The sequence below is a fragment of the Acanthopagrus latus genome, chromosome 24 (genome assembly GCF_904848185.1).
Source record: "Acanthopagrus latus isolate v.2019 chromosome 24, fAcaLat1.1, whole genome shotgun sequence".
Lineage (NCBI taxonomy): Eukaryota > Metazoa > Chordata > Actinopteri > Spariformes > Sparidae > Acanthopagrus > Acanthopagrus latus.
This window is the reverse complement of record NC_051062.1, coordinates 5345727-5354908: the sequence shown is the minus strand read 5'-3', so window position 1 is coordinate 5354908 and position 9182 is coordinate 5345727. Positions and strand designations below refer to the sequence as shown.

Sequence of the window (9182 nt, the reverse complement as noted above, 5' to 3'; positions counted from 1 at the left end):
TATTTCTCAGATATTTCGTGAAAAAAGTCTGAATCGTGAAAAAAGAAACAGCGGCCCTATTCTGACTTTTTCTCCCAGACTTCTAAGACTTGAACTATAATCAGAATTCTGAGAAAAAGGTCAGAACTCTTCCATAGATAAAATCCGTAGATCCATAGATCAGTGTCAAACAGCGGTGACTACAACATACAGTACTGCACCAGCAGCCATGCACCAGCACTATGCCTCCATTTGTCTGCCAAAACTTCCACACTAGAAATCATTCTGTCTGCAAACATACACAAGCACAGTTTTGTCACTGCATGAAAGGCAATCTTTGTACCGACACAACACAGTGATGCAATTTTTATTTATTTTTTTTTCTTCCTTTCTGTCTCCCCTCCTTACCCAGCAGTCCCCATCTCTGTGAGGCTCTCCCTCCTCGGCTGCGAAATGACGGCGCATTTGCATGACGAAAAAAGAAACACGGGTCCCTTTGATATGCCTCTCCTCTTCATACCTCCCCCCCACACACACACTTTAGTTCTTCTTGCAGGCCCCTGCTCACTAGGGACAGATAATTGTCTGGAATCTTGCTCCCTCTTCCCTCTCGTTCCTCTGCTCGGCAGTAATGATGGTAAGCCTTTTGAGGTGCAACAGGGCTAGGGAACCAATTACGGATTCTGAGTTCAGCTGGGCTTCAGAAAAAAAAAAAAAAAAAAAAGGGGGGGGGGGGCAGGAAGACCACACTGCTGCACTTTGTTAGCCAATAACACAGAAATTAGCCATTAACAGTGGCTTTATTTTGTCTGAGATCTCGGTCTGGGTGAGTTCACAGGGTTCTTTTGTGCGCAAATTTGCCTTCGAGTCGCTGGAACCGGCTAATACTGATTGTTTGATTGTAAAAAAAAAAAAAAAAAAAAAAAAAAAAAAAAAGGAGGGGGGGGTGATAGGGAAATAAACGGGATTTCGGTCATCTCAGGCAAAAAAAAAAAAAGTTGGAGGCCTCTCTCCACTTTAAGCTAGATAATCCTCCAAATCAAGTCAAACATGTAGCCCGTTCCTCCTCCTCAAAGGGAGATAATCAATTACAGACGCAAAACCATAATCGGGGTTTTCTCCAAAAATCTCCGGAGCAAGTGGGTCAACATGTTGCGTTGCATTAATGATGGCGTACTCCTTGCACTTTCCACATTCCTCCTGACTCCTATCCCCCCCTCCGCGCTCGCTCTCGCCTTCTTCTCCTCTCATTGAATCACTTTCTCTCCCTCCCGTGCACTCGGGGAATGAATGCCTCAGCTGCAAATTTCCATCAGACTTGTGAAATGAGTGCCAAAAACAAAGACTGCAGCTGTGTTTTTTAACCAAGGGAAGCCTTTTGTTTCAGGAACGACTTGTGGTGCTGTTGCCTCCCCCTCCCCCTCCCCTCCCTCTCCCTCCTCCCCTCGCACCCCTTCCCTCCCACTCCCGTTGTCTCATCCCAGTTAGCAGCCCCGGCCTCCTCTTCGCTGAAAGATTCGCCTCCTCGTGAGACACGGGGAGCCTGAATGTTGCATCCCGCCGCTTGCATTTTCACCAAGGCTTATTATGCCTGCGATAAGGCCTGTGGCTGCACACACAGGAAATATTGATCATCCTACCAGGCAACAGCGGGGGCACGAGAGCGAGTGACGGGAGGCTGACAAAAACCCCCCCAAAAAACGGGTCAAGTTCTCTTGAAAAATATCACAACCAAGAGCTATGTTGAGCACAATCAGTCTTTTTTTGTTATAATGCAAGAGGATTCGGGGGGCCCCAGCGGTGTGTGCTCTGCAAGCTAATGCACAAAACAGCCCTTGATGATAAAGCTCTACCTGTCTGCAATAATCGTGGCGAGCACCGCTAGCCCAAACCCGCGAACGTGCCTCATCAAATTCCGTGTGATCCTCTGCCAGAGAGGTGGGATGGCGAGGTCAGAATCGCTGTTAAAAAAAAAAAAAAAAAAGACACTTACGGCGCAGCAGTTATCAAAAGATCCTGAAGGAATTTGCCGAGAAGGTGTTTTTTTTGTTTTTTTTCTTCGAAGAGTCGTCGGAATGTTGCAAGCCAAAGCGTCTCTTTTTGGGACCGTGATAAAATAAACGTCCCTGGAACGCAATAAACACTGACAAATGCCGGGAGCCCGAAATGGTTCACATGGGGAATTTCTGCTTTAGAATACTTCAGATACTTCCCCCAGAGTCATCAGTCTCGCAGACAATAAGGGTAGGAGAGGCAGAAAAAAAGAGAATAACCTTGACTTATTATCGCTGATTATATAGTGATGTTGATGTGCAGCTTAACAATGCTCCGCCAAGAGTATATATTCATACCTGCGCAACCGTCATTCAACAAGTTCATTAAAGAAACAAGTAATTTGATTCTTTCGGAATGGGAATTGTTCCTCTGGGCAGGCCGGTTTAAAACCCTCAAGTTTGTTTCAAGGTAGGTTCGATTGCGGGGGCTATTTAATGTCTGCATTCCGAGGGAGACGGCTCGATTTGCCAAGGAACGCTTCAATAATTGAACGCCGAAATTAATTCGATTAGGGGACGGCAGTAAGAGGCCGGTGTTTACGCGCAAATCCACGGACAGTGGGAGTCGAGAGTCGCGTCAACGGCAGTATCAATCACACTCGGAATCGATGTCAGCCAATACTCCCGTTGTTCTTCTTTTCTTTTTTTTTTCTCCCCCTAATCAACATATTGCAGAATGTGCGGCCTTGCTGTGGGGAAGGTGGTGGAAGGGACAGCCAGGCTTAGAGCGGAGGCGGAAAAAGAAGTGAAAGATCTTCAAAGCATCTGCTTTACAAGTCTGATGTATTCTCACTAGCTGTGTTAAAATCCTTTGTGTCTCATTAGGCTGCGATTTTGGGACGGTGCCTTTGTGCGCCGGACAAATTCTGTTTGAAATGCAAGGGGTTGGGTGGGGTTGGGTTGGGTTGGGGGGGGGGGGAGAGAGATCTCGGGTGCTGTAGGCAAACCCATGGGCTCTGGCTTTGTTAGTGAGAAGAGGGTCACTTGTCTCAACCAATAAATGCTTCATTTTATCTTCGTTTCTAATAGGAGGAGTAAATATTTATGATGGGGATGATTAAGTTAGAACACAAATACCTATTTGGGTCTCCAAAACCAAATGGATTCACTGGATTCAATAGATGAATAACAAAAAAAATAAATAAATAAATAAAAAAAACTGCTGATCTGATTTTGCTGAGTGGTTTCCACTGGCAATAACAGCGTCTCGAGTTGCATTGCATGAAGTGCATGAAGAAAACGGCACGCGAGTGCTGGCAGCCTCCTCCCCGCTGTTTTAAGAGCTGATGTTGACACGAGACGCGGGGATCAGACCCGACAGTAACTCCGTGTTTGCACATGAAAGCCGACTCACTTAAAGGCTGAGCTGAACTTCAATGCTAACAATGCACTGCAGTGACATCCAAAAAGCTGAACTCCAAAAGGTGGTGCGAAGTGCCAATATTGCCTATATGCACGTTTGTTAAATGTGGAAGTATGCAAAGTTCACAATGAGCATTAATCAAGAGCATCACCGCACACCTGTGTGAGAACGACGGGATCGTGAAAGCTAGACTTTGTCCGATCAGCCAACCCTACTGGATCAGAGCGGCATTCTGATCACAAAATTCGCCCAGAGCAAGGATTGAACTCTCAGACTGATTCACTCATGTGAGGAACAGGGTCGAACTCTGAACCTCTTGAGCTAAATGGAGATGAATCCCCCAAATCTTTATTTTTTTTTTTTTTACATCATCGGTTTGCGGCGAGAGCAGCTGAGCATGAGAATATATTTCATGCTCGCACAGTGCTGAAATCAAGTTTAAAGAAAGGGGAAGGTGAGCGGCGAATCAGCCGGCAGTTGATACGGCAGTAAATGAGTTTGACAGTACTCTGCCTATTAGTGTGAGTTTAGATCTGCTGAACTCCATCTCATCCGTGCGTTAGATGTTTTCATTTTGATACCCAGCGCTTTCTCCAACAAGATCGCCAACGATGAAAATAACGATCATTGCAATAGCAATATTAACAACAACAACACCAGCACCACAGCGCTAACAACAACTGGAAATATAAAAACAGCTGGCACCTGCAACAGTTAAAGTGATAGTGGTCATGCGACAATGACAATGGCTACAACTACAACTATAGCAATAACAACAACAGTGATTATAATAAAAATCACAACGACAATAGCAATAATGGCAACAACAACATGGTAACAATGGTAATAATACTAACAACAACGGCAATGGTACTTATGGCATCAACAACTTTATTAACATTAACTCCGAGACTAGCAGCAGCACCACAATCACAACGACTGAGAACTACCAGTAATTCACAGTATTGTTTTTTCCATTTAAATGAATGGACTTACAGACTGTTCAAGTCGAAACCATCCTACTATGCGCATTGACTGGGTTGTGACTGACAGGAGGGGGGTATTTACCTATTGACATATTCATTCAATGGGAGAAAACGTGGAACAGGAGCCCCATAGCTTATTCAGGCTGTTTGATGAAAGTTATCGTCTGCTTACAACCAATAATTGTAATTAAAGCACCTCTTCCTTGACCCTCAAAGTGCATTTATTACACAGTGTGCTTTAAGAGAGTTCTGCTATGTGTCTTTAATCATGATGCATGCATATAATAAGTTGTGATTTAAAAATAATGGGGGGGAAGAGCAAGAAATCATCCAGAACCGGCCTTCAATAGCACTGCGTGGTCTGTGGTAATTTGATTAGACCAGAAATCCGGGGGTCACCATTTCTGTTAATCCCGGCTTCATAGAAATCTGCCCCGCTTAGCCTTACAGGCAAATGATTGATTTTTTTTTTTTTTTCTGTTGCCAGTTTTTTGTCCAGTAAACCAAAAACGCATCAAGTGGTTTTGAAGGGATACATTGTGTTGAAATGGGACAGAACTGGGGCTCCAATTAGGGTTCTGCAGACTTGTGTAACGCGGTGAACCTGCCCTTTCCATCCCCCCGTCGTTCATTCGCCTCTTGTCTTCTCTAATTGCGCTGAGGTCGGCTGTTCATTTATTCACATTCAATAATATGGGTTATAATTGAGCTCAAAAGGAGGACTCGGCGAGCTTGAACGGGAAGTACTGACTTGTTTTCACTGAGAAGTTTTTTTTTTTTTTGGAGGTATGAAACGATTCTATCAAAATATGCCTGAGCTGTTTTTTTTTGGTATTTTTACTGAGAAGAGCACATCTATCCATTTAAGTGTTTCTTTAAATTGCACCAGGCAGGCGATTTTGTGAGTCATTCGCAGTGAAAACGTTTTGCACAGGGCCCCGTGTGTGTGTGTAAAACAAATGGTTTGTTTGAAGGTATTTACAGTCAGAGGGAGCCGCTCAGTCAGTGGTAAAAGCTTGAATATAATCCTGGAACCTGGACAGAAATCAAGATATGATGCATTCACATATGGATGCATCGTGCGGCCCCCGCAACAGCTTGAGCATCAGCCTTTCTAATATGAACTGGGTGTGTTTTCATGAGCCTTGAGTCAAAGATTAAAATTTGATTATGAAACCTCTCGTGATGCTCAGTAACCCGACATTACGTTTCAAGAACAGGGCGAAGACGGCAAATTAATTTTGATGCAAGTGTGTTTTTTATTATTTTTTTTTCTTTCCCCAGCTTCCTGCAGAGGTTCGACAGATCTTTTACTTCTTGGCCCCTTTTTTTTCATTTAATGAGCTCTCTTCAGTCGCAGGTCTGCTTTATGGTTTAGCTTTTCCACCACGGCCCCTTACATACATCTGCACAGTTCCAACCTAAATAACTTGGTCTGGGTTAATACTCTACTCTGATTGGCTGCAGGGTGCGTTGACTTGGGGACAGCGACATGAATGGCTAGCTTGCTAGTGTTGCTGTTGAGCATGCTGTTAGATACTATAAATTATGTTTAAAAACCTTATTTATAATTTGTTAGTAAAAGAGTTACTTTTAATAAGATACATAATTGATTTAAGTAATAATAACACATAACTTTTTAGAGAATATATTCATTTATTTTGTTTATCTCCCGTTGCTAAGATTCCGTCATGGTCCTGTCATTTAAGTTTCATTCCATTTGTGTTTGATGTGGATCCACCATGTTGATCAACATGGAGAGGAAGCGCAAAATGAAATTTGCATGGAGGTTATGAATCAAGGATCTGTGGAGGGTTTTGAGCCAACAGCTCGCGTCAACCCGTCCGCCCCCCTCCCCCTCCTCACCCAGCAAACACCCATATCCGCCGACTCTTTTCAGCGATGCAGACCGCAGCTGTAGCTGTAAGCAGTCCTGTGGCTGCGGGTAGACGCGGCGGGACGCTCGAACGAACCGGGAGACGCTGACGACGTCGAACGCTAATGACGAGCAGGATTCCGGGGCGAGATAAATCACGATGGGGGGGGAATGTGGCGTGCCCCGCCTCGACTTATGCAAAATGCTTACACATCTTTGCTGAGGGCGTACCGCGGTGAGAGTTTATCAAACTTACACACGGTGCTCACAGCCATCCCACTGTTCAGGAACATTTTTCTCGGCTGTCACTTCACTGACGGATGTAAAATATGCAGGAAAAAAAAACAAAAAAAAACACACCGGAGCAATGTCTCTTATTGTCGTGCCGCAAATAGAAATGCTCTCTTAAGAACACAGATGTCATCCTCGGTGACAAAGGATGCCGTCGCAGATGAAAACTGTCGGCGATGCAATGTTAATATTAGCAACGTGTCACAGCATTTAGTGTGCAAATTGCAAGAAAAACAAGGCATTCCTTTTGACAGCAGTTTCTAGTTGTTGGCGTGATGGATGAGTGAATTCTCAAAAGTCCTGTGTCCTGTGTGTGTGTGTGTGTGTGACACATCGCTGATCTCCTCAATGCTGACAAAAGAATAGATACCCTGGATTATTTGCCTATTTTCCGAGCTGTGCATAAACCAAGTCCTTTTTCCTCAGCTTTGATTTATCTTTGATGTGCTAAGTTCATTAGCGGCAATCACTGAGGCTTGTCAGAACCGCGCTAAAGTGATTTTGTTAATGACTCTGGAGATGGATCATCCTGATGTATGTAGGCGTCTCGCAAGGAAAACAGAATAATGTGGCTGCACTTGAAGCTCCGGCTTTCCATAGGCTCATCGAACGCTCGCTCCGGATAGTCAATACCTTCTCATTAGCGAGGGAGGCATCAGGAAAAAAGAAAAAGAAAAGAAAAAAAATAACGACAAAAAAAACAAAAAACAAAACAGAAGTTGTCAAAAGTACAGTACTCGCCCCCGAAGTTGTAAAGGTTGGATCGCTAAAACGTAGAGAGCTGCATCTAATAGCACCACAACACGGAGAGAGGATTATTGGAAAATGTTCAAAGCCTGTTTTTTTTTTTTTTTCTCCTCCCTCCCCCCCAGGGTGAAGGGGTATAAGAGCAGACAAACAGCGCCGATGAACGTATAGGTGCTTTTAATTTGGAGTCCTGCTCATCAAACCTGCAACTGTTCGTCTATAATTCAAAACCTTTTTTTTTTTTTTGTTTTTGTTTTTGTTTCTCTTTAAAGTGCTTGTGTTCATATATATATCAGGAATAGCCCATATTTATTTCTTATGAGACCTATTTAAAGCGACTGGAGCAGAGCTGTCCAGATGAATAATACATCTGAATACATCCCCTTATGCCGTGTTGCAACGACTTCTGCGCTGCGTCTTGTGACCCATGCGGATTTAATAGGCCGGCAACACGCGTTGTGCTGTTGTTATTGATTTTAAATGACACAAAGAATAAGCGTCTTACACTGACGCACGTGCCAGTGTTATCATGTTAGCCCGTAAAGGCCCCGGCAGACGCTGCCCCGAGGGTCCCGCTGTAGAGGCCTAGCTGAGCCCTCTCTCTTTCTCTGTCATCCACACATCCCACCGGCTCCCGCGGGCCTCCACCGCACCGGCGTAACCATTAGGCCGCCGCATTGATCTCCGCTCCCTCGAATAATGGGAGCGGCTAAACACACACAATGCGAGCGTCGCCTACTAAGGCGCTTAGTTCTGCCGCGGCCAGCGTTGATGCAATTAACGCATTATTTAGCGGGATCAGCGATTAGAACACCGCACAATTCGACTCTCGCCGCGGCACAATACGGGACGCCGCCATTTCCCCTCGGCGTGGAAGACGGATTACACGGCGAGGGGAGCGACTGTGACGAAAACCCGCGCCACTAAATGTGAGTCCGTCTGACGGTTTCCCCCCCCGTGGGAGAAAAAAAAAACAAAAAAAAAAAAGCAATTTGGGACAAAATTACAAAGAATCCATACATGCATTTTCTCCACGTGAGCATTCTCAGTGGCCGCAATAAAAGCCCCTCAGTGTTTTGATCGCGCATCATGCAATGTGTGCCGTGTTTAAGAATAAAAGGGCAGGGTATTGATTCCCACGCTGCAGAGTTTATCAACGGTTTAATTTTCACTACAGGCTCGTGAAAGGCCCCCTTGTTAAGGCATCGATCCGAACCTGGCAATCATGAAGGCATTCACGACAATCTACGAGTTCTTAGCGACGCCTCATGAAAGTTGCTGTGACAGGGTGTAAAATGGTGACGCAAGGCAGACACACGGGCGGAATCACAGGTAATGAATCAGATGCTTTACATACCTCGGCAACACTTAGGGGAATTTACAAGACTGTCACATGCATGTTCCATGGATGTTTGTTTGTTGTCTTGCAAGTACACTTTCTTCTGTATTTTTAATTTGGACTTCTGATTACAGTTGTATTTATATAGCCCAAAATCACATTTCATTGACAGAATATCTACTAGAAGTTGCCACGTGGAAACTGTGGTTCCATGAGGACGACTGTGAAGGCCAAGGCATTGCTAAGTGGGGCCCGAGTCACAAAAACCCCACAAAAACTCTACCGCAGTGACCTGGAAGATGACAGACCACACAAGATAATAAGTGATAAAAAAAAAAAAAAAAAATACATTCAATTGTTGAAAACTGACTGCGATTTGAAAAGTTGGCAGTGCTGCCCTTTAAGGCCAAAAGGCTGCGCTCGACAAGTTGGGAGTGAGAGCGAGTTGTCTGCTACCTTTGGCTCCTCGCCTCTTTTCTTGTTGATCTGGTTTTATTTTATAGTTGAAAGTTTAAAGTTGGCAGCAAGTTCTTAAAGGACACAAAAC

At 44.5% G+C, this 9182-nt stretch overlaps 1 long non-coding RNA gene across 1 annotated transcript; it reads left to right on the top strand.

The window, feature by feature from the left end:
• The first annotated feature begins 7807 nt into the window (after positions 1 to 7807).
• Positions 7808 to 8981, top strand: LOC119015523. The gene is made up of 3 exons (XR_005073376.1): positions 7808 to 8225; positions 8474 to 8628; positions 8808 to 8981. It is a non-coding gene; the product is annotated as an uncharacterized LOC119015523 (long non-coding RNA).
• The last annotated feature ends 201 nt before the right edge of the window (positions 8982 to 9182 follow it).